The sequence below is a fragment of the Amblyomma maculatum genome, chromosome 1, assembly GCF_055883805.1.
Source record: "Amblyomma maculatum isolate TAMU_Amacu chromosome 1, ASM5588380v1, whole genome shotgun sequence".
In the NCBI taxonomy this organism is placed as follows: domain Eukaryota; kingdom Metazoa; phylum Arthropoda; class Arachnida; order Ixodida; family Ixodidae; genus Amblyomma; species Amblyomma maculatum.
Window position 1 is genome coordinate 469,709,679 of NC_139344.1, and position 24,713 is coordinate 469,734,391.

At 45.6% G+C, this 24,713-nt stretch overlaps 1 long non-coding RNA gene across 1 annotated transcript; it reads left to right on the forward strand.

Annotated features, from left to right (window-relative positions):
* The first annotated feature begins 623 nt into the window (after positions 1–623).
* On the forward strand, positions 624–24,247 carry LOC146209931 (uncharacterized). The gene is made up of 3 exons (XR_014707724.1): positions 624–693; positions 1,061–1,444; positions 23,707–24,247. It is a non-coding gene; the product is annotated as an uncharacterized LOC146209931 (long non-coding RNA).
* Positions 24,248–24,713: the final 466 nt, after the last annotated feature.

Here is a 24,713-nt window from a genome sequence, read left to right on the forward strand (position 1 = left end):
ATAAATTTAAAAAGCGTAGTGTGGACGCTGTTTGTGTGAGCCTACCATTAGATCGTGGCAGTAAAATCTATGCCAAGTGATATGAATGATTGGACATAAATATTTGACTCTTGTTTCCAAAAAAATATATGTTGCGGATTCCCTGCTAATTTGCCCTTAGCACCAAGCGGTACATGGTAGGGGTAACATTAAGAGAGGAAGCGTGCCGGGTGGGTGAGAGAAATAACTCAAGTTACTGACATTGTAGTGGAAATCAAGAATAAGAAATGGGCATGGGCAACACTTGTAGTGCGAAGAGAGGATCACCAACTGTCGCTTAGGGTGAGAAATAGGATTCCATGCTTAATGCGCCATGCTTAATAAAATACAGTGCAAGGAATTAGGACGTAAATAGAAAAACGGCGCTGTACGCGTCCTCTTCTATGTACTTCCTCGTTACTGCGATGTTGCATCAATCAATTTCTGTGCCCGTGTGAGTGTCTATTTTCGCTGGCACGTTGTCATGTGTAATAGGCTCAAATAACAATATTTATTTATTTATTTTTGATACCCTCTAGCGTTAAGACATTACAGAGGGGAGTGGGCAAGCAGACAACGCAACAAAATGTTTCTTTTTTTTTTTTAAGCGGCAACAGTGTAGGTAAAATCTAGGAAAATACAATATTCCAAGCAGTCAAGGGAATGCAGAAAAAGGTATGTATAAGACCAGCAACAGTAACAAATGCCACCCAAGCAACTCAACGATTATAGCAAAAAGAAGTATAAAAATCGAAGAAAATAACAAAGCACAAAGAACTAACTATTCACATCAGATAAAACCGCCCTCATCACTGACTGACGATAGGCAGCATAATCACGTATACAAGCCACGGCATTGGGAAGATGGGTCCACTCTTTCGATGCGCAAAGATGAAAGAATGCAAAAACATGTCAGTACGGCAAAAAATAGATCCAGTTATGGTGATGGTCGACACGAGAAGAGCGATAGGGAGGTTTAGTGATAAAACATTGTGTTGATTTGTTGATTATGATCAATATTTTTCTTGTGTTTTATATGCAGCATCTCAATCAAACTTGGAGACGCTATTTGGAAACCTAGTTCCGGAGAATGAAGGCCTTGACATGCCGCATAGATACTTTGCCGTCTACGATCCTCGTAACCTCAATGGGACTCAATTCAGATTCAACTTGACCAACGGTAAACTGCACATGCGGAGTACAGAAAAATACAATACTGAAAGCGTCGGAAAATGCGGCCCACAAGATGGTGGCTTCATGTCCTGCCACATCCCTATTGACGGATCCTTTGCTACGTATGATTCTTTCCTCTATTACGGAAAAGAAGCCATCCAGACCTTCTTCACTAACGTAACTGTGGAAAGTTATTTTAAACAGTGGTACAATCCTGCCGACATATCAGCGTACATGAGGCAAGGCAGCAGCGGTAAGTGAACTTCTTGGAATATACAGTGGAAATTTCAACATCCCAAATACAACTTTTTAATCACTTGAATCACTCAAAAGGTAACTTTTACGCGATTTTTTAACATTCAAAGACAATATTTTTAGTACCTTAAACAAGTGCAGAAAGAATATTCGAGAACTGAAACCTGTGCCTAAGATTCTATATGTGGTAAAATATCATCCAACCGATTTCATGCGTCACTTCCTTTTTCTTGCATTAGCCACACAGGTGTCGCAGCCAACTTAAAGGAAGTCACCAGAGGAAAGATTAGGCGGCAGTTTAGTTTAAGTTAACATGGATATTCATGCAGAAGAAATGCTTAGCACTCGTTTAGCATTACTTTGTCACAGTTTGCTAAGTTTATTGAAGGTTATTTTCTTCATTTATGTTTTGCTTATAAACTTTTGAAGGAGGCCTAACTTTGCAAGTGGAGAGGACGAATGTGAACGTGACGACGTCGCTTGCGCAGCGTGAAATACTGCCTGTTCGACACATGGAAAAACTGACCGCCCAGGTTGCGCAGTAGTCTAACGCAGTACCCAAAAAACGCTGCAAGCAAGACGCATTTGAGAAGTCTTGGGCTACTGATACGGAATTGCAGATCTCAATCACCGGCCGGAATTACACTTCATAGTTTATTAATGGCAATGATAATTTAAGACAAAGGTAACTTAGATTGCCATCAATGTAAATAGACTTAGACGGTCAAAGCAAAGCAGTCAGCAAGTTAAGCTAGATTTCAAAACCCTACCGGTCTCCATTAATCAAAAGCGAATTTTTCAGTATGCTGCCGTTTTTTTTTTTAAATATACTATCAAATTTATAAAAGCCAATTTACGATGCAAGTAAAAAAATATTTTGATCAACTGATAAGCAACCTCCTATGATAAGCTCCATAAAACCCCGGCCCTCAGTCACCAGCGGCTGCGGAACAACAGACCACGGCGGCGGTCAGACCTGTGACGCAGCAGGGGGTGCTAAGAAAGTCTGGCTCCGCTGGACAGGCCGCCATTGGAAACTGACCCTGGCAACGTTTAATGCTAGAACCCTAGCTAGTGAAGCTAGCTTAGCAGTGCTGTTAGAGGAACTAGAGGGCATGAAATGGGATGTCATAGGGCTTAGTGAGGTTAGGAGGCCGAATGAGGCATATACTGTACTGAAAGATGGGCATGTACTGTGTTATCGAGGCTTACCAGAGAGGCGACAACTAGGAGTAGGTTTCCTTGTCAATAAGTATATAGCGGGTAATATAGATGAACTCTATAGTATTAATGAGAGGGTTGCAGGCATCGTAATTCGGCTTAATAAGCGGTATAAACTGAAGGTTGTACAGGCCTATGCACCTACATGTAGTTATGATGACCAGGCAGTTGAAAGCTTCTACGAAGATGTAGAATCGGCAATGCGAAAAGTAAAGACGCAGCATACTGTACTAATGGGCGATTTCAATGCCAAGGTAGGGAAAAAACAGGCAGGAGACAAGGTCGTAGGTGACTATGGCATTGGTTCTAGGAATAGCAGGGGGGAGTTACTAGTTGAGTTTGCAGAGCGCAATAACTTACGAATCATGAATACCTTCTTCAGCAAGCGGAAGAACCGGAAATGGACATGGAAAAGTCCTAACGGAGAGACTAAAAATGAAATCGACTTCATAATGTGTTCAACCCCCGCCATTATGCAAGATGTAGAGGTAATCGGGAAAGTGCGATGCAGTGACCACAGGATGGTGAGGTCCCGAATTAGCCTAAATCTGAAGAAGGAACGCAACAGATTAGTAAGAAAGAAACCCATCAACGAATTAGCGGTGAGGGGGAGGGCAGAAGAGTTCAGGATCTCGCTACAGAATAAGTTTTCAGCTCTAACTGAGGATGGCGACATTACCCTAGAGGCAAGGAACAATAATTTCAGAGATATCATTACTGAGTGCGCGGTAGAGGTAGGCGGTAGGATAGTTAGAGAGGATACCGGTAAGCTGTCTAAGGAGACGAAAGATTTGATTAAGAAACGCCAGAGTATGAAAGCTTCCAATCCAACAGACCACATCGAATTGGCCGAGATATCAAAGCTAATCAATAAGCGCAAGGTGGCCGATATTAGGAAGTATAACATGGAGAAAATTGAGCATGCTGTAAAGAACGGGGGAGGCCTTAAAGCGGTAAAGAAGAAAATGGACATTGGCAAAAACCAGATGTATGCGATAAGGGACAAGACGGGCAACGTCATCACTAATATGGAAAAGATAGTCAAAGTAGCCGAGGAGTTCTATACAGATCTCTACAGTAGCCAAAGTAGTCAGGACCGTAATGAGATTGGCGGTAGGGAAAAACAGTGAGACGTTCCACCAGTGACGAAGGACGAGGTCAAGAAAGCACTAGAAACTATGAAAAGGGGGAAATCAGCTGGAGAGGATCAGATAACTACAGATTTGCTGAAGGACGGGGGGGATATCGTGCTAGAAAACCTGGCCACCCTGTATACGCAGTGCCTGGTGACATCGACGGTACCGGAACCATGGAAGAATGCAAACATTATCCTCATTCACAAGAAAGGGGACTCTAAGGACCTTAAAAATTACAGACCAATCAGGTTACTGTCTGTTACGTATAAGGTATTTACTAAGGTAATCGCTAATAGGATCAGGACAACCTTAGACTGCAATCAAGCAAAGGATCAAGCAGGGTTTCGGAAACGGTACTCTACTATCGATCATATCCGTACCATCAATCAGGTGATAGAAAAATGCTCGGAATATAACCAGCCCTTATACATAGCATTAATTGATTACGAAAAAGCATTTGACTCAGTTGAAACCTCGGCGGTGATGCAGGCATTGCGAAATCAGGGGGTAGACGAGCCATACGTGAAAGTGCTGGAAGATATATATTGCGGCTGCACAGCAACAATAGTTCTGCATAAAGAAAGTAACAAAATTCCCATAAAGAGAGGTGTTAGGCAAGGAGACACAATCTCCCCAGTACTATTCACAGCTTGTTTAGAGAAAGTATTCAGAGACTTGGACTGGGAGCAGTTAGGGATAAGGGTAGATGGAGAATACCTCAGTAATCTGCGATTTGCTGATGACATTGCCTTGCTAAGCAACTCGGGGGATGAACTGCAAATAATGATTGATGACCTAGACAGGAAAAGTAGAAAGGTAGGCTTGAAAATCAATATGCAGAAGACTAAGGTAATGTTCAACAGCCTCGGGAAGGAACAGCAGTTTACATTAGGTAGCGAAATACTGGAAGTAGTAGGCGAATATGTCTACTTAGGACAGGTAGTAACCGCAGACCCGGACCACGAAAAGGAAATAACAAGAAGAATACGATTGGGATGGAGCGCATTTGGCAAGCACTCGCAGATTATGACTAGCAGCTTACCGGTATCGCTCAAGAGGAAAGTATACAACAGTTGCATCTTGCCTGTACTCACCTATGGGGCTGAAACGTGGAGGCTAACCAAGAGAGTTCTACTTAAGTTGAGGACAACCCAGAGGGCTATGGAACGAAAAATGGTAGGGGTAACATTAAGAGATAGAAAGCGTGCAGAGTGGGTCAGAGAAATAACTCAAGTTACCGACATTCTAGTAGAAATTAAGAAGAAGAAATGGACATGGGCAGGACATGTAGTGCGAAGAGAGGATAACCGATGGTCGCTGAGGGTAACAAACTGGATTCCAAGGGAAGGAAAGCGTAGCAGGGGGCGGCAGAAAGTTAGGTGGGCGGATGAGATTAAGAAGTTCGCAGGGGTCAAGTGGATGCAGCTAGCACAGAACCGGGTTAAGTGGAGAAATATGGGAGAGGCCTTCGCCCCGCAGTGGGTATAATCAGGCTGATGATGATGATGATGATGATGATGATGATGATGATGATGATAAGCACGCAGTATTATTTCATAATAGTAGCCCAATGTCTGCAATGCAAAGAAATGAAAACAAAACTTCATTTCAGGGTGTTGTTCTGGAGGAGGTGAGCACTAGAATACAAATTAATCGTTGTCCGGGATTTAATGAGAGAATCTAGGCATCTCTCCAAACTTTAAACTGTCGGTTGGCCGAGTATGCAAAATACTTAAAAATATATCATGTCTACGGGGAATTCGCGAAATAAACTAGACAGATTAAGTTCACAACGCTGGCACACAGTCATTCGGTTTAGGGCAAGATAAACAACGTGGGCTATTACGACGTCTTCATTATCTAATGTGTATTTCTTAACTTATAAATGTAGAAACTTGAGTATGTCAGGCGCTGGCGCTAAGCGAAGCGTATAGAGCTCGTTCGGCCGAAAAGCCATCTTTGTAGAAGTGATCGTTGCAGTAGGCGGCCCCGCTTGTCAGCAGGGATATGACGTCACAACCACATTACTCATGCGTTAATTTCAACGCCTCACATTAAAAATAGAGCTATAGCACAGATTCAGCAAGGGTATAAATGTAGCCGAAATTGGCGCGGAGGTCCCTCTAATTGAGATATCTGAGAAATTAAAAGTAGTGGAATGAAATAACTTCGTCGCCATTCGAGCTCGAACGCAGGTCCTCTGCATGCCAGACAGGCACGCTACGCATAGGCAGCAAAAGATCATTGGTAGCAATCGCGTTAGAAGGGCACCTATAGTGAAAGCGTTGTGGTGCGTGTGACTTTCCAACGTGTGAGTTTAAAGCGTATTATAAAATTGAAATGATATGAGCACAAGAGCAATTTAAACGAATTTGCAAAATGAAAAGGCGGAGTTAAAGGACCTTCGCATCTACCCTTAAAGGGCCACTGTCCAGGGCAGGCCCTTTTAAGCAAAGGAGCCCAGTGTTTCTATCAGGTACAAGAGATAGTCTGTGCAAAATGCTAGTGATACGCGCGCCGCAAAGCATCAAAAACACAATTCAAAGCTTTCTCATGCTCTCCTTTGCGAAGCCAGCTTCCCCGTTTCCTGCACTGGCCCGACGGGCCACAGTAATGACGTACGTACCGCGAACGACGTCCATTGGTCCGTCTCGCTGACTGACGGGAGAAGGATGGGTGTCTACCGCTCGCTGCGCGCTTTTCCTTCGCCACGGCCAGACTGAATCCAGCGGCGCGCGCTCCCTCGGCCGTTTTTTTTTTCTTTTTTATTTTCGCGCTCGCGGAGTGCCACGCCCCACCTCCCGCCAAACGTGGAGGAGGAAGGGGAATTTGTCTTGCGGAGGCTATACGACCTCGGGCAGGAGAGTGAAAAAACCTTTGCGAGGGAACGGAAGGAGAGAAGCATGACAGAATCGGGTGATTGCGGCGGCTGTAACTGCGTTATTAGTTAGTTACTCTTTTCAAAAACATTTTGCGGCCTTGCGTTGTAGGGGCGAAGTCTCACAGTCACCGGGGAAGAAAATATTTTTGGCCGGAGGGTGGACAGTGGGCCTTTAAGGCAAAGCTTAAGAATCCCCCCCCCCCCCCTTTTTTTTTTGTAGCGAAAGCTATATTGGCCGCGATGCAACGATTTCGCTTGTGGCACAAATTTTCACCGTGGTTGCACCGATCTAACCGCCGCTGCCTAGCAACCACCTTCTCCCCATCTAGCGTGTATAGGGAATCCAACCTCAAGTTTGGTTCAAAGGACTTTAGTTTGGTTGCGCGACTGCAGCGCGCGCTCCTCCGCAAGCGGAAAAATTTTGAAGCATGGGTTGGCCGCGGCAGCTCTTGACCGAACGTGTTCTGGTGGCTTCGTGTGCTGCTCGCGTCGTTCGCGTTACCTCTCTTTGTGAGTGCTCGCGCCGGCCCGCCGCCGTGGCTTCGCAGGCATGCAAACAGGTGTCACAGCTGAGTTTAAAGCATGGCTGGAATGGTTCCGTGACGCTCGAAATGTGGGGTAGTGTATTGTTGTGTTGTTGGCTGTCGCAACAGCTCGCCTGTAGACTTTCGTATCTTTGCGGCTTCTGCGCGCGGCAGCAGCTCGCTTCGCGCGCGCTCGTGTTGTTGAAAGCTGCTCGCACGCGCGCGCGCGCCCTGACCGCAGTCTACTTGCTTTGAGCGCGCTTTTGGCGCGCTTGGATTTCCGTGCTGAAAGAAAGCTGTCGCGCGCGTGCTCCTGCTTCTACTTTTCGAACTCGCGCTTGGACGAAGTGGTGTTTGAAGCGAGTGTGCAGCTATGTTCACGCTTCGATGTGGTTTTAAGAAAATAGCCGACAGCGGTGGCTATTTTCGCAGCACAAATGTCAAAAAGGGAGAGCTTTTAGTCAGGCATGTGCATTCTGTTGAGCAGATTGTAGAAGACAACGCTGTTATCGTGAAGGCTAAGTGAGTGTCGCATGTCAGCGACCACATCGTGTACAACGTGGGATTTGAGGCAAGTATTTCATTTTTATTATACCCATTTCAATAAGGCCCAGATGCTCTCTAAAGAGGAATTCGGATTTTTGCCGCTGGGTTTGCCCCATTGTTGTGCCTGGCTTGTGCAGGACTCATCTTCGTGGGAGTTTATGAAACAGCACACAGCAGCAACATGCTTGCAGCGCCCCTGAATTCCGGCCTTGCAGGTACACTTAGCACGGGAAATCGCAAGCTGGCGCTTTTCAGGGCATGTCCATGCTAGCTGCAAAGAAACATGTCACTTAACAGAGGCCGTTTGGTTCATTCCGAACCCACGACATAAAAAGCAAAACTAAAATAAGAGAACAAGCTAGGATATGCTGCCTCGCAACTCATGCTCAGACACAGATTGTTTCTTCTTTAGAAAGCAGACACTGAAGCTCCAAGGCTGGATATATAAAATGACCTGTAAGCAAGGATACAATTTAGTGAACATGTTCGTTTAGTTTTGTAGTGTTTAACGTACACCTCAGCGCGACGAGGATTCCCCCCACGTCGCACGCGATGTGGTCGCTCACCTGCGACACACACTTAGCCTTCACGATAACAGCTTATCTTCTATAATCTATTGAACAGAATGCACATGGCTGACTAACAGCTCTCCCTTTTTGACATTTGTGCTGCGAAAATAGCCACCGCTGTCGGCTATTTTCTTAAAACCACACCGAAGCGTGTACATCGCTGCACACTCGCTTCAAACACCACTTCGTCCAAGCGCGAGTTTGAAAAGTAGAAGCAGGAGCGCGCAAGACAGCTTTCTTTCAGCACGGAAATGCAAGCGCATGCAAAGCGAATAGATTGCGGTCAGGGCGCGCGCAAACAGCTTTCAACAGCGCGAGCGCGCGCAAGCGAGTTGCTCCCGCGTGCAGAAACTGCAAAGACACGAAAGTCTACAGGCGATATCCACTCTGCCAGACCAATTACATGGGGTTGGCCGGAGAGGGCGCTGTGCATTGGCACCCGCAGGCGCAGTCACTGTTCCTGAAGCTCTGGGGTTTAGAGATACTAGTGGCCGGGTGAATAAACCGGCGGTGGAAACTAGCAAAAAACGACTGGAAATTTGGTGGCTTAAAAGCATAGAAGTGACATAATGTTACTAATGTAGAAACAAAAATTTAATAATTAAAATGATGGTTTAGTTAGCCAATCTAAATCAATAATAAAGATTTAGGTAGAAAAATGAGCATGATAGCTACTGCTGCCACCCCGTTTCAAAGGGGACGCTCCTATATTCCATCCACCCATCCGCAGCGCGCACTGCGATGCTTGGGTCCCCTATAGACCGTTTTATCATGGGCGCTACCATTATGTGTATGTGGCACCATCTAGCGGCCGAGCTGTGAACAACCGCCATGCTGGTATGTGGGATCCCATCCGCGGAACAGGCGACAGGTAGCGGAAATCGACATTTTGGAGCTTTCACGTGCAAATTTTTGCTTTCTGAAAGTACCTAGCTGAAAGAAAAAGAAGTTTTCAGTAGTAGCGAAGCCATTCGGTCAAAAATGACGAAAAAGTATGCTCCTGATCAGGTCGGCGAAAGGCTACAAGCCTGATAACAATTAGTGTGTAACTTTTATGTGGCAAAGAGAGGCGGCGGCGCACCACTGGCAGTGATTTCAGCTTTCGATTTACTTTTAATTCTTAAATGATTTCTAGAGACAGCGTACCGTAACAATTTGAGGAAAGAAAGAAAGCGAATGTAGCCGTTTCATGTCCCGTTTAGGAGCAATGCTAATCGCGCTAGATTTGTTGGGTCAACCGATCATTCATATACTCTTTACTGCTTGAGCGGCTACTGCGGAAGTTCCCACACCTCCACTGGGGTTCTATTCTTAAGTATCCATTATCCATTTCGGATCCATTTACTCTACCCTGGCTACTTTTGTTGGGTGACAATCAGGCAGGGCCGTTCAAGCGTCCACTACCAGGCAATCGGATTTCAGCATTGCCTACATGACTCAACCACCTATTTGCCGGTATTTCCGGGGATTGGCGATGACTTGTCAACAGCGGAAGCTGCTATCCTGCAATTTCTCTGACTGGGCGTTAGTTGCGTTTTGTCTGACGCTGCCGTCATGCTGACATTAAAATACAAGTTAAAATAGACAAATGATACCTATGAAATAGGAACCTTAAATTATGTCCCATAATGACCTCATCCAAAGTTGCTTTTGTACAATTATATAGTCCATTTTTCGTCGCAAGGTTTGCTTACTGCAAGCAATCGCTGCTATTCCTATGATCATATTCCCATTTATTATCGGCAGCAAAATCTTACGAGATGCGTGTTTTCAAAAATATATATATATATATATATTTTAGCGCTGTTTCACTAAATAAGTTGACAACCAGTTTATTAGTATATCGTTGTCTTCAAGTGGGACAGGTTCTTTCATACTTGCATTAACCTCAGGTGAATGAATCGAAATAGTTATTTACCTAGCGGCATCTCGTAAATATTTGCCGCAAGGAATATCATCCGCTTATTGCCCAAAGTCTGCCGTTGTTGCACGGGTATTCAGTTTTTCCGGTCCATACTCTACAAACAGTGTTTAGAACTCGCACGACAGGCTGCCAAAGCGAAACATTTTCGGTTGGCGCTTGAAATTCAGAAGCTGCTCGTCTTCGCCCAATTGAGTGAGTTTTAAGTGGAACAGTGTATAGAGCATCACACGCGCATACCACCGCTGTTAATCTTTTATCTTCTGTTAATCATCTCCTTTTGGTTGTTATTTTTTGTTAATGCAAACAACTGAGTAAAAAAAAAGATTGCGTTAACCGCGGCAGCTCTTAGCAGCTAAATTTCTGCGGCCGGCGGAAATGAAACAATCAGGAAAATGAAGGAAAGAAAGGGGCGAAAGAAGAAAGAACAGGGAAAGAAAGCACATCGCTCCCATCAGCTAATCGGCGTAGACACTTTGCAGCTGTTCAAGACACTCTGTGTGCAAAAGACTGCAACGTGTGCCCTTTCTCAGTAGAATGCCCTCCCCGCGCGCGCGTCCCCACATACCAGACAGGAGGAGCCGCGCAGCGCGTTCCGGTTCGAGGCTATCTTCCTCCTCGCCGCGAAAACGGTCTATACGACCAGAACATTTCGCCGTGTGTAAGACAGGCCATTAGTGCGCATGCGCGGAAACCGGAGGGGAGCAACATGCGTGCTGCGCATGACATCAGAGTGCATAGCAACAGATTGCGCAAGAAGGCGAAGAGAGCAGCGGAGATGCTCTGCAGAAGAAGCCGTGCGCCACGCCGCTTGGCGTGCAGCCGGAGAGGTAGGAGGGGAGACAGCAGCTGGCGCGCGTAGCGACGCTGTATAAAAAGCGGTTGGTTCGTCTGCGCCGCCATGTTTAGAGCCATGTAAATCGAGTCGGAAAGGCTTAAACAAGCAAGTTTATGCGTTGGAATGAAATCAGGCGAAGGCGACAAGCCGAAGAAACCTAGCCAGGCAACCACACTAACCTGCACGTGCAATAAAGATTAACCAAGGCTAACCAAGCTATGCTTAAGCTTTCGATACGTATATCCTGGCATAGCCGAGCTAAGCCACAGCCAATTTTTTTTTTGAGGAAATCCTTCATAATGTGAACCTTCCAAGGTTCTTCTTTCACGTGTACATACCATCATCATCATCGTCATCATCCCGCGGCACCACCGGCGGCACTCGCGCCTCGGTTGTCCATCGGAATAAACGCCAGACACGGCATCCCTTGCCTTGCCGTGTCGACCTGGCCTTCTTTCACAAGTGTTGAAGGTGAGACTTGATCCCCTTGCTTCCTTGTACCCTGCCTCTCGCTGGAGCTACGTTCCGGTCGCTGTTTACTGCCTGCCACCATCATTATGTCTAACCAGAGTACCCACGAACCGGCAGCACCCTTTACCTCGGCTGCACCACCTCCTCCGACTGTGCCCACACGACAACGCGACCCGCCGCTGTTCGCTGGTCGTCGCGATGAAGACGTCGATGACTGGCTGGACACCTATGAACGCTGCAGTAACTAGAACCGGTGGGAAGATTCTCTAAAATTTCTGAATGTTTCTTTCTACCTCATTGAGGTCGCCAGAACCTGGTTTATTAACCGCGAACCCCACACCACTAACTGGACCACATTCAAGAAGCAGTTCCGCCAATACTTCGCAGACCTGGCAGTTCGGACTGAGATCGCGAAGAACAAGCTCGCTTCCCGCCTCCAAGGTCCCGATGAGTCATATGCGTCTTACATAGAGGCCATACTTGCACTTTGCTGGCGTATTAGTCCAACCATGCCGGAACCTGAACGCGTACACCACGTCCTGAAAGGAATTAATTCTGTGGCTTATAACACCCTAATTGCCCAGAATCCTTCTACTGTTGACGCCATTATTACGACCTGCCAACACATCGACCAGCTGCAGTCTTCCGAATTGCAGCCCGGCATCGCTACTGGCCCGACCTCTACTGACCTCAATCTACGGGCACTGATTCGAGCCATCATCCGGGAGGAGCTCCAAGCCCTCAAACCTGTCGCCGGCACGGGTGCGATCATTCTTCCGTACCTTCTTATGGCGCCTGTCTCCGCAGCATCATTAAAGATGAGCTGGCAACAATGACCCGACCCTCTTGCACCCCACCCAGCACCAATTACGCGAACGTCGCAGCATCCCCCCTCCTTTTGTTCCGCCGCCCCGACTGGCACCGCCCTACAATCACATCAATGCAATGGCGACGGCTCAACCTGCATCACCTTATTGCGCACATTGGCGCCCCTCCCGACCAGTCTGCTACTACTGTGGCATTAGAGGACACATATCCCGCTTCCGTCACCGCCGCCTTGAGAACGAGCGCCGTGGTTACGACGCCTTAGAATCTGATCTGCCCTCAACTTCATATTATCAACGCAGGTTTATTCCCAGCCCGGCTCCTCGGTCCTCTCCACCTCCAGTGTCCTCGTCTGAGCCTAGTGAAGCCCATGTATCTCGACGCCGCTCCCCATCCCCATACCGCTCCTCCTTTTCCTCTTCCTCTTCTCCTCTTCGTCCCGCAACAACTCTTCCTATCCGCCATTCGGAAAACTAAGTGATGCAGTTGGGTCAAACTTCACTCTGCAAACTTACTAAAAGTCCTCTTGATCGCCCGTACAATATGATATCTGTTTTCGCTGAAGGATTATTGGTCGAAGCTTTGATTGATACAGGGGTTGCAATTTTGTTATTCACGCTGATTTGTGCTACCACTTACGAAAAGTGACGACACCATATGATGGGCCTCAGCTACGTGCAGTCAATGACGTTCCTCTGCGCCCTTCGCAAAGTACACTGTGCGAATTGTTATCGACGGCGTCCGCCACCAAGTGCAGTTTGCTGTGCTCTCACCTTGTGCGCATCTGATGATTTTTGGATGGGATTTTTTCTCAACTGGCTTCAGCGTTAATTTCCGGTGACGACCGTGTCATCCTTATGACAGACAGTGATTTTGCATCTGACCTTTCTGAACGACATTATCCCCTCATTGCTGCAGCTGATACTGTTTTGCCCCATCAGTGCGAAGAACTACTTTACTGCTGTTTCTGATCATATCACTGACGGAGACGTACTCATCGCACCATATCATCGCCATCTTGCACGAGGCATCGCCTTCCCGTCAAGACTTGTCCAGTTCCGCAACGGCTCAGGAACAGTAGCGGCCACTAGCACCTCACGTGAATCCCTCGTGCTCCAAAAAGGAACATCTCTGCCTTGCACGTTGGACGTTCAACCTTTATCCCTGATGGTGCTCACCGCTCCTCTACCTCAGCAGCGAGTTTCGACAGACGTCTCTCTTCCTGATCTCTCAAAGACAATTAATCCGAACCTCACGCCTAATCAACGCCAAGAACTGCTGACATTTCTTCGACATCACCAAGGCATTTTGATGCCACTTCCCCACCACTGGGACGGACTAGTGTTGCACACCACCGCGTCTTTACTGAAGGTAACTCTATCGTTCGCCGACGGCCTTATCGGGGTTCTCTCTCTCTGAAAGAAAAGTTATTGAAGAAAATGTAAATGACATACTCCGTCGTAATATTATTCGTCGCTCAACAAGCCCATGGTCCTCTCCAGTAATATCAGTTAAAAAAAAAGAAGGGTCGGTTCGCTTTTGTGTTGATTACCGTGCACTCAACAACATTACCCGCAAAGATGTATACCCGAAGCCGCGAATCGATGACGCCCATGACTCTCTCCAAGGCGCTGAATATTTCTCGACCTTGGACCTCCGTTCTGGTTATTAGCAAATACCTATGCACGAAGATGAGAAAGAAAAAATTGCTTTCGCAACTCCCGATGCACTTTACGAGTTTAATATTATGCCCTTCGGCGTTTGCAACCCACCGGCGACATTTAAAAGAATGATCGATACAGTACTTCGTGGACTAAAATGGAGAACCTGTTTATGTTACTTGGACGACATTGTTATTTTTTCGTAAACGTTTAGCGACCATCTTACGCGCCTGAATGAAGTTCTCACATGTCTCGCTTGAGCAGGCCTTCAACTCAACACCAAGAAGTGCCACTTTGCACAGAATGAAATTAAAATATTGGGACATCTAGTTAGCCATGACGGCACTCGTCCAGACCCTGAAAAATTATGGCGGTCCTGAATTTTGCTCGTCCTCAACAGACTGAAGATTTGCGCAGTTTTCTCGGCCTGTAATCCTATATCCGTCGTTTTATTAGACATTTTGCAACTATTGCTGCTCCCCTTCATGAACTACTTAAAGCGCGCAGCGCTTTAGTGTGGACATGCACAATGCGAAACTGCATTCAAGAACCTCAAGCACGCCCTGACATCAGATCCTGCTCTTGGCCACTTTAGCGACACCGCTCAAACCATCCTGCACACTGATGCCAGAGGTCGCGGTTTCGGCGCTGTACTTCTACAGCGCAAGGCAACTTCCTGTGAGAAAGTGATTGCCTTCGCCAGCTGCACAATGACTCCAGCTGAGCAAAATTATACAATTACCGAGCAGGAATGTCTTGTTGTCGTCTGGGCGGTTCACAAATTTTGTCTTTATCTATATGGTCGCCACTTCACAGTTGTGACCGATCACCATGTTCTTTGCTGGTTGTCCTCGCTGAAAAATTTGACAAGTCGACTTGGTGATTGGATTCTACACCTACAAGAGTACAATATCAACGGCGTTTATAAATCGGGTCGCCACCGCCAAGATGCCGACGCGCTTTGTCGCTGCCCACTTTCGCCTTCAACCTGCAATTTTTCTACGCAATGTATTTCCTCCTCTGACCAAAGTCGATTTTCTCTTCCTCCGACGCATATCACAGCAGTTTCGTTTGACACCTCTAACAACAAACACGCTCTCCGGTCGCAGCAACTAGCCGACGCCTACTGCCATCATATCATCGACCGCCTTAAAGGCGCTTTGAACCCACTCAATGCTAGGCTCCGCCAACAGTTACGCAACTTCAAGCTCGAAGATGGCATCCAACTCCTCTACGTGTATTGCCCTGAGGGAACCCGCTGGATCCCAGTCCTCCTGCGTGTGCTTCGCCCAAGTATCCTAGCGGCTCTACACGATGGCGCTGTGGCAGGTCACCTAGGTTTTCACAAAACCTACGACCACGTGAAGAGACGGTTCTTCTGGCCTGGCCTGTCCTCCACTGTAGCTAAATACGTCGCTTTCTGCCCCCTGTGCCAATGTCGCAAACGGCCGACATCTCCACCTGTTGGCCTCTTACAACCCCTTCCCTGTCCAGCCACACCATTCGAAGTAATCGGCATCGACCTATATGGTCCCCTGCCTCTCTCCAGTCAGGGCAACCATTGGACCATTACGGCTGTGAATCACATTACGCGCTACGCGGAGACAGCACCTGTTCCCACTGGCTCGGCTCAAGAGGTTGCAAATTTCTTTTTGCGATATATTGTATTGCGGCATGGCGCTCAACGGGTGCTCCTAAGTGACCGCGGAACGACCTTGTTATCGACAGTCGTTGCCGAAGTCTTCCACGCATCATGCACCCTTCACAAGACCACTTCAAGCTACCATCCTCAGACTAACGGTCTGTCGGAACGATTTCATCGCACTTTATCGGATATGATCTCAATGTACATTACACCGGATCATCGAAATTTTGACACTATTTTACCATTCGTCACATTCGCCTATAATACAGTAGTACAGCAGACTACCGGTTACTCTCCATTTCTCCTCGTTTATGACCGCCCTCCCACCACAATTCTCGACAGTTCATTCTTCTCTACGTCCGACAGTTCCTCCACATCAGTACCTGCCCAGTTTGTTTCCCGTGTCGCCAGATGCCGTCACCTTGCTCGCCTCAACAAAGAAACGTGCCGGAAGATTGCAAGAGTCGCTACGATTCTACTCATCGTGAGATCTCCTTCCGTCCTAGTGACGAAGTACTACTTTACGCACCTCTCCGCACTCCTGGCCTTAGTGATAAATTTCATCACCGCTACCTTGGTCCATACACGGTCATGGACTTCCCCAGTCAAGTACAAAGTGACACCTATTCATCCCCCAGCCGATCGACGGCACCCTGGCACTGAGATAGTTCATGCGTCTCGTTTGAAGACATTTGTACGCCGCGATGCAGCAGTTGCTTAAGAGCGGCCAGGCTGACTGCTTCCGACCCCCCGGGGAAATTGTGCGAGCCTTCCAAGGATCTTCTTTCACGTGTACATACCATGATCACCTTCATCATCCCGCGGTGCCACCGGTGGCACGCGCCTCGGTTGTCCATCCGAATAAACGCTAGACACGGCATCCCTTGCCTTATCGTCTCGACCTTGCAGTCTCGACCTGGCTTTCTTCCACAATATGATCGAATATAGTTATTACTTGGAAAATTCTCACTGATAAATATCTTAACATCAGGACTCCATCAAGCACGCACTAAAATCCTCGCTCGGCAGGCTTTTAATTTCTAGCTACCAATTTTTGAAACACATCACATTGGCTTCTAATGGCAGCCAGGCATTTTTGTGAGCGCAGGACACTCTTCAGAATGGAAGGCTCGATACGCATCGAAAGCATAATAAATATTTGCACACTTGCCACACGATCATTCAAAATGCGCTCTTTTGGTGTTGCATAAAAAGTCTTAATAACTCGTCTCGAGCTCAGGACAATAGTCGGAAGCAATATTTTGCTTAAGTATCAGAAGCTTAAACTATTTTAGCAATGTGTTCTTAAAAGGTATGTTCCCTGACCGCAGCCCATGGGTCTTGCATGAAAACTTTCAAAAAAACATTTACGTATACACACCCAAAGATGAGACTATTTCCATAAATATATTTAAAGTGTATCTCACGATATTCCATAGTTGCCTCGCAATTAAAAGATGTCCGAGAAGCTTGTACTTGCTGTAAATAATATTTCAGCAACCCCAATGCCGAATTTAACTTGAGCTGTGATCCACGATTACGCTACTCAAACATGAGCCTGAAACAAAAACTTATTCTGATAATTGCAATAGTTTAACGATATCGTTTTACACGCCTTGTAAAGCTGTTTCTTTCCTTTTCTATTAAAATATGAGTAAACTGAGAAGAGTGAACAATTGAGAATTGAAGTATTGTAAGTCATATGTCAGATATCGTAAAGGTATTTTTTTTCACCTCTGTTTAAGTATGGGGCTGCTCCGAAAGGTAGAAATAGCAATGAGAAATTGCACGAGTGCTAAGGCAAGCAACGATTTATTTATCAGCGATGTCATATAATCTGCTGCAGCACTTGACTGGATAACAGGTTAATGAAAGCTACTTGAAGACAGGCGATCGTAGACAACCTCCCATTATTCTACAAAATCTAACTGGGCCTATACAAACATCAGAATAATTTGTTAAATGTTGGATAGGCAGTAGCAGACGTGCAGTTAGAAGGCATTAAATTCAGCATCTATTTAGTTTACGGCTCTTGCAGCAAGCTGTTTCTTGTCGCCTTTTGCTTCTGGACACCGTGCGTGTAATCTATGTTTCTATGCGACTACCCTAGGCTTACCTAAATAATTGCGCAATATTTGCGCCCTATATTTATAACATTTAACGCGGTTACTTCAAATTGTTGCCTTTTATACCTTACAATATTGGTTGCTTTCAGAAATGTGAAAAAAATTTGGAGGACGCTTAAGCTTCGCCATGGAACGCGACAGGGTTATCGCGCCCCTTTCGCACCGTCTACTCATTTGCTTGTCGCGCTTTTGAGTGACACAAAGACGTAGTTCACATGATACAACACTCGTTTGCATGTTGGTAATTACGTGTTCTGAAACGTGATTCTGGGCGTAGATGCACTGCCTTGCCGAAACGCGCGGGCCTCAGTTGGCAGTGTTAGTCCGTCGGCAACATCTTTGCCGATCCGAGTCAGCGCGATGAAGATCTCAGAGGCCATGCCCTGTCTATCTTATTCCGTGCGCCACACGCATGATGGCGCTACGTGCACGCCAAGCGAAGAGGAAGTGCAGCGGAAAAGTAATTTGCCACTCGCTTAACTGCGTGTTCTGTAATTCTGTAATTTACATGCTCATAAGTATTATTACACGCCACAATACACTTCTCTAAGGGACATTTCTGAGAAAACACCGCAATCAATAGGCGCGCCTTTGTCCATTTCAAACCATCTAATTTTAAAATGGTAAAACAGGAAAGCCGAGCACCGGGTGAATGAATGGAGGACATAAGGAAAACCAAACAAAAGCTAGAGCTAATCGAGGAACAACGTTACCGGGGAGCGCTGGTTAGGGCAAAAACTGAAGACGCAGCTGCAGGCGAAGCGCCAACGAAAAGAAAGCTCGGTTTAGAAAAAGCCTGTGTCGAAAGGAATCACATCGAAGAAATAGAATGGGGAGCGGTATTATCAACAGGCATCAATCATATCAAAACAGCGTTTTTCGAGCATTACCAGGCGCTCTTCGCATCACACCCGGTAGATGTTATTACATTTAAGGATGAGTTTCTAGCTGCGCTACCGCGTCTCGACGACGAAATAAAAGACAGATTAGAACTGGCCATAACAGAAACGGAGGTGGAGCACGCAATTGATACATTAAACCCCGGTAAATCCCCTCGACCGGACGGGTTCAGTGCGACTTCTTATAAAGCTCTGAAACACGAAATAGCCCCTGTCCTAACTGTCTTTAACGAAGCCTTCAAAGAGAAGGCTCTTCCTCCGTCATATGGGTCGTCCCACACTGTGCTCATTCCGAAAGCAAAGGAAATAAGTAAGTTAAGACTGGTTACTGCATACCGGCCAATAGCGCTCAAAAACGTGGAATACAAAATTTTTATGAAGGTTCTAGGGCAAAGGCTGCAAACCGTGATTAGAGACATAGTTGCGCCTCATCAGACGTGTGGGATCAAAGGGCGCTCCATTTTCACCAATATTCATAAAACGCGCAGTGTATTAGAATACTGGCATGGTATTCGTAATGGTCGGGTGGCCTTTCTCCAGATTGACTTAGCAAAGGCATTGGACTGTGTCGCTCACGAACTAACGTTTGCCATTTTAGACCATGTGAATGTCGGTTCTGTTGTCCGTGAGGGCGTGGCTTTGGCGTACCGGAGCTGCACGACAAGATTGATTGTTAACGAATGTTTAGGGCACCCCATCAGCGTTCAGCGTTCCGTACGCCAGGGCTGTACCCTCAGCCCTCTTTTATTTTGCATCTATACAGAGACCCTTTGTTTGAAAATACTTAAGAATAATAGCATTCAGGGATTCATTGTACAAGCAGCCGAAGTAATGTTGGTAGCGTATGCAGACGACATCGCTGTTTTTACCGATCACGAGCGGAGGCATATGCCAAGCTGTGAAGTGTTTGCGCGAATTCATTCGCGTCACCGGTAGTGGAGTTAACTGGTCGAAATGGCTCGGACTGGTATGGAAGGTGGCCATCTACGCCTGAATGGTTTGCCAGTGTGCCTTGGACGACGACCCCAGATAGGTACTTGGGAATTCCGCTTATGGCTTACCGTGACAGTGAACAGTATTGGAGAGGGCAGGCTAAAGAGATAAAGGACAAAGCTGAAAAGTGGAGAGGGACCAACCTATTTAATTTTGCAAGGGCCAGAGTTTGCAATTTGTTCTTTATCAGTAAGCTCTGGTATGTTATGCAGGCGTTGCACTGTTCACTGTTAAATATTCAGAAGGTGCACAGCAATTTCGTTGTATTTGTCTGGGCATCTGAATGAGAGCGCTGTAACCGGACAAGCTTGTTCAGACGAGTAAAAGATGCTGGGCTAGGATTCAGCCACCTGTATTTTCGACAGCTGGTCAGTTGGTTTTTGTTTTTTTGTTTTTTTTTTTTAGAAACACAACCGGGACCCGTTCTTATGCACCGTATGCCAAGTCAGACTGGGGCGGCTGCTACCGCAGTCATCATCATCATCATCAGCCTGACTGCAGGGCGAAGGCCTCCCCATATTTCTCCAATTAACCCGGTTTTGTGATAGCTGCATCCACTTGGTCACTGCGAACTTCTTAAGCTCATCCGCCCATCTAACTTTCTGCCGCCCCCTGCTACGCTTTCCTTCCCGTGGAATCCAGTTTGTTACCCTGAGCGACCATCGATTTTCCTCTCTTCGCACTACATGTTCTGCCCATGCCCATTTCTTCTTCTTAATTTCCATTAGAATGTCAGTAACTTGAGTTATTTCTCTGACCCACTCTGCACGCTTCCTATCTTTTAATGTTACCCCTACCATTTTTCGTTCCATAGCCCTCTGAGTTGTCCTCAACCTAAGTAGAACCCTCTTGGTTAGCCTCCACGTTTCAGCCCCATAGGGGAGTAGAGGTAAGATGCAACTGTTGTATACTTTCCTCTTGAGCGATACCGGTAAGCTGCTAGTCATAATCTGCGAGTGCTTACCAAATGCTCAATCTTATTCTCAATCTCAATCTCATTCTTCTTATTTCCTTTTCATGGTCCGGATCTGCGGTTACCACCTGTCCTAAGTACACATATTCGCCAACTACTTCCAGTGCTTCACTACCTAACGTAAACTGCTCTTCCTTCCCGAGGCTGTTGAACATTACCTTAGTCTTCTGCATATTGATTTTTAAGCCTACCTTTTTACTTTTCCTGCCTAGGTCATCAATCATTATTTGCAGTTCATCACCCGAGTTACTTAGCAAGGCAATGTCATCAGCAAATCGCAGATTACTGAGGTATTCTCCATCTAGCCTTATCCCTAACTGCTCCCATTCGAAGTCTCTGAATATTTCCTCTAACAAGCTGTGAATAGTACTGGGGAGATCGTGTCTCCTTGCCTAACTCTTTTCTTTATGGAAATTTTTTTACTTACTCTATGGTTGCTGTGCAGCCACTATATATACCTTCCAGCACTTTCACGTACGGCTCGTCTACCTCCTGATTTCGCAATGCCTACATCACCGCCGAGGTTTCAACTGAGTCAAATGCTTTTTCGTAATCAATGAATGCTATGTATAAGGGCTGGTTATATTCCGAGCATTTTTCTATCACCTGGTTGATGGTATGAATATGATCGATAGTAGAGTACCGCTTCCGAAACCCTGCTTGATCCTTTGCTTGATTGCAGTCTAAGGTTGTCCTGATTCTATTAGCGATTACCTTAGTAAATACCTTATACGTAACAGGCAGTAAGCTGATTGGTCTGTGTTTTTAAGGTCCTTGAGTACCCTTTCTTATGAATGAGGATAATGTTTGCATTCTTCCATGGTTCCGGTACGTGGTACGTGGTTTCAACGGACGATTTTTCCGCAGGGATTAAGGGCTTTTACAGAGAAGTCGCAGCAAGTGTTCGGTTCCTTTCAGAGCGGTTCTCAAGTGATTGTTTGTCTACTGTAAAACAAAGGAAATTGTACCATGCATTGTGTGACATTATATTCCCTGTGCCTTTGTACAGGGCCTTATACGATGGAGGCCCAGGTGCAGATGTTTTAAAAAGGGCAAAAAGAATGCAGGTGACGCCAGGAGCAAAAACCTTCTTTTTTTAAATTGCCCACTGGAACCTTGCCGGTGAAAACATTTTTGGAAAAAAAAAAAAAGGATTATTCATACCCTGGGGATCACACTGCTTAATATGCAGGAAGCCAGAAACCATAGACCATGTTTTTTACACTGTTGGGAAGGAGTATATTTTTGGGAGATATTGCAACGAATGCTAATGAAAGATTTTCCGCTACACCCACATGGCATTCGGTACTTATGCGTAGAAAGAGAGGATAGGGTACCATTTGATTTAATTATGCTCATGGGCCTCCACTGTATATGGCGCTCAAGAATGGCGGGTTACCATTGCGGTAAAGATGCACGGCCTGCCATAATTTATTTTCGGGAAAGCATGGACAGGTATTTGGCAACCCAGAAAGCTACAGCAGAACCTCCCGAGTGTTTCTCAAGACTAGAGCCTTTGTTGTGTATGCGTGAATTTTAGTGTGTCTTATGTAAATAGCGTCTGTAAATAGCATTTGAGTGATTTTTGGCTGATTTTGTTCTCGTGTCAAGACCAGGCAATAAAGAAAAAAAAAATAGCTGGGGGTGGAGTTGTTAGCGTGACCCCGGAGGCCCACGTTCGATTCCTCAGGTCGGCGATTTTTCCTACTTTTTTAATTTATTAATGCTTCTGGGATATTTCGCTCACGGCCAACACCCGGACGACGCGGGACGGCGGCCGCCGACGACGACACCGACTTTTCTGCGACACGGAGCCCTTAACGCTGTCGCGTTAAAAGGACAGGTGCGTTTTAGAAATTGCGGAGCTTTAGATATCTAGCGTTGTTAGGAGCTGTTCCGAGCGAATTCCTCAGTTTGTGAAAAGAAATGTTGATCGCATTGCAAGACGTTCGCTCAGCGGGATCAGCTAGCCTACAGAAAACATGAAGAGACGACACGACAGAACGTATTTGTAATTTCCACGCTTTCATTGTGTATTTTACAGCCATAGTGCATAAGCAGCACTGATTTCTTTCCATTTTTTTTTATGTGCAACCTTTGTTGAGAATGTTTTTATTTTGCATGTATTCTGTGTTGTGATCATATCATTGTATTTCTCACTCCTACCTAAGGCCTACAATTAAGGCTGGCAGTGCTTTTAAAATAAATAAATGAAGAGGTATATGTAGCTTGCGCAAAAGCCTATGAGGTGAGCCAAGAATCATCTTTCTTTTAGAGTTTTACTGACGGATGTAAACTTTATAGGTTGTCTAAACAGTCTGCTACTGTGATGTGGACGTAACTACACCAAGAAGAGTCTTAGATATAATTTGATAATTAATATTTAACACTTAAAATTAAACGAGCATGCATCGAAAAGTCCGAAACTGATGGGATTAAAACGGGAAGCAGAAATCTAACAATTAAAACAGGTAGGTGACAAAGAGGTTGTTATAGACCCTAGAAAAAAAGGATGTGTGGCCAGTGCAGAGGCGTGAGTGCTGTCTTCGCATAGGTCTTGGCGCGCGACTGCTACCGCTTGAAATAAATTTACGCAAGGTTTGCCACCAGTACGCACCCAGAGTTAAGATGTACATGCGTTCTGTTTTTCTGCTGCCATTTTTATTGACGACAAAAACAACAGCAGTCATATGCGGCCAATGTATTCTGCTCTTGAGGTCATGATGAGCTAGCTTTCAGAACATTAAGTTCGTTTGCTTAGAAGCGAATGAAGCAAAGACATTACTATAATAGGGCAGCTGATCCGTTCCCATGAGCACAAAATATACGAAACTTCAGACGGTGCGCTGTCGTACTGTTCGACAGCAAAATATACGATAAACAGCAAAAGAACCTCTCTATACATTCTAAGAATTATCTGACAAGTGAAGAGCTTAACATTATCAATATACAATAAATATGGCACTGTATTGTCATAGGGCCTTTTAATTTACGTTTAAAGTCTAACATTGGGTTTTATTTCTCCTTTAAGGGCTGAACCTCACGAATGTTACAGTTACAGATTTCAAGCTCGAAACGACTGCATCGCCACCTTTCAAGGAGTTCAACTTCAGCGTGTTCCTCAATGACACACCAATCTCTCAATACCTCACACCGGCCTACAGACTTAATTGGAAGAACATAACCATCGTTGATTATGTGTGGCACAATTTTACTGAGCGCATGTACAGAACAGTAAAGCAAGACATGAAGAAAGTCATGGAGCAGCAATTTTCAGAAAGGATTAGGAATAGATCAACTTCTGTGAGCACGGCTCATGGACGAAAACGAAGAAGTATTAAGACGCGGGAATAAGCGAAGTACTAATGTTCAAAACTTTAGCGTTCTGCTTTGAAATTCACATATTTTTCCAATGAGTCCAATTGATTGAAACAGAAAATTGTTGTTTAAACACTCGCTGACACCACGGGAAGCAAAACTCAAAGGATAAGAAAAACCTTCAAAACGATGCCTCCCCGATCTCTTCCCTAATAAACTGTTACCTAAATCTAATAAAGGTATTAGAAAGTTTCGCTATGTCCTGTCATTCTCGTATGCCCTGTTTGCCTTTTATATATAGATTTTTTACCGACGAAAGATAATCCTTGAAAATCGAATCGTTCCCTTGAAAGTGGCAGTTGTGCGATAATGAAATCACTCTAGACGGGGGGCACTAATGTGTAAAATAGTGAGGTGTATGTTTAAATGCTAACGAGTGTTTTTACTCTTCGCCGCCATATCGCTCTATCTTCGCATGTAATATTTACTGCTGGTTAGAAATCATGCGGGAAGACTTGTCTTTTGAGAACGATAGCTAAAACATTCAACAACTACGTACATGGCTAAAGACGAGTATCGAGGCTGCGGCCAGACCTAAGTTAGAAACATACCTAACATGATGTTTTACTTTCTGAAAGGACAGTATACAGGCCAGGAACTGAATCAGCGAGCGGTCATAACATATACTTGTTGAATACGAAAGATTCTTAGCCAGAGCCT